Genomic DNA, 1,527 nt, shown 5'->3' with positions numbered 1-1,527 from the left:
CAGTTGTGTGTCTTCATCGTTTGCCCGAACGACTCCGCCCTGCTGGAGGGAAACACTCAAGGCAGCAGTGGCCAACTTAACACTAGACCAGCAACGTTTTCCTTTGTTATATACAGTATGTGACATCAACTAATAATTACAACACATTTCCTCTTAAACAATTACCTAAATGTCAACTCCTTAATGGACTTGTCTCAATAATTGATTTGTTACATCTGTTTATTTCTTGTTGTTTGTTTTTTTCTTCAAGAAATCCAGTTTCACCCATCAAGGTTTCTTAATTAAAAGTGCTTCTCCTCTTTATCCTCGTTATTTTGTCTTCATAATTGTCCTAGTTTCTGGGAAACGTTAAAAATAAGATTTCCCTGGCCAGGTTTTTACCAAATTCTTTCACGAAAACATCCGTTTCTCTACAACAGTTTTTACTCTGACCGGTCGTCGATACATTCAGGTGGTCATTCGACTCCAATCACGATCAGCTGTTCACTGAAGAGGAGCAACTATTGGACAAGAAGGACGCCATATAGACGAGATTCAGCTTGCTGTGAAATTTCATCCAGTGTCGCCAGTTGCTTTCCCGATTCTCTTCAGCCCCGTGAACACGTCAGATTGTTCGGCCACGATTTCATCGTCTCGCACACATAAAATAAATAAAACGGGCCCAGAAAAAAAAAAAGGGAATGAAAACGACAAGACTCTCGCATTCCACTTTGATCGTTCCACAACGTGAATCCTGAATAAACAACACCACAATCACACTATGTTTAGTTTCTTTTTTTTCATGTCAATCTAATACGGTACTTTGACCAAATTCAAAAAAAGAAAGAAAGAGAAATGTGCTGTTCATTCGTCCTAAATCCTTATCAGTTGCTTAATACGATGACAAACGACGTTGAACAGAATCCAGTCGCTGGATATAGGAATTGATTAGTCACCTTTCGTGATGCGAATCAAAACAAGGAAAGACAGGAGGCTTCTTGTAACGCACTTGTCTGGACAGCACAGCACGGTTCCAAGTTAAACAATTTGCCCATTGTCCAGTATCACAAGGAGTGAAATAAATCCTTGTCAAGTGATTCGCCTGCTTGTTCACTCCAACATCTTGAATCTTCTTTTTAAATTACCATCGACAAGTCAAAAAGGACATGCAATTTTCCATTTTATTTTTTCTCTAGATAAATATATATTCTTGTTAGCGCGTCTATTGTAACCCACGATGACGGAACGAGCCCCCCCCTATCATTCGTATATGAACGGTGTATGGGCCCAACTTGAATAATAATAATAATTTTTTAAAACCAGACCACAAAAGGATTTAACTTTGGGTTTTCTTTCTCTTTCAAAGGGCGTTTTTGATTATTCATTTTCAAGCTCTTTTTCTTTTGGGTATGTAATAATGGAGGCCTGTTGCAACAAGCTGAAGCCCATGCACATATATAAAAATGTGCTGTACATACAATACCCCTATCGTTCCGGAAGTGTCATCCAGCTGCGAGGATTCTTTGCGGGGGGAATGGGATATCACTC

General features: G+C 39.3%; 1 long non-coding RNA gene across 1 annotated transcript; it reads left to right on the top strand.

Moving 5' to 3' along the window:
• Nucleotides 1–756, top strand: LOC116922319. The gene is made up of 2 exons (XR_004393946.2): nucleotides 1–115; nucleotides 420–756. It is a non-coding gene; the product is annotated as an uncharacterized LOC116922319 (long non-coding RNA).
• Nucleotides 757–1,527: the final 771 nt, after the last annotated feature.

Source organism: Daphnia magna, linkage group LG1 (genome assembly GCF_020631705.1).
Source record: "Daphnia magna isolate NIES linkage group LG1, ASM2063170v1.1, whole genome shotgun sequence".
NCBI lineage: Eukaryota > Metazoa > Arthropoda > Branchiopoda > Diplostraca > Daphniidae > Daphnia > Daphnia magna.
The sequence above is the reverse complement of the archived record's forward strand: the minus strand, read 5'-3'. Positions and strand labels throughout refer to the sequence as shown.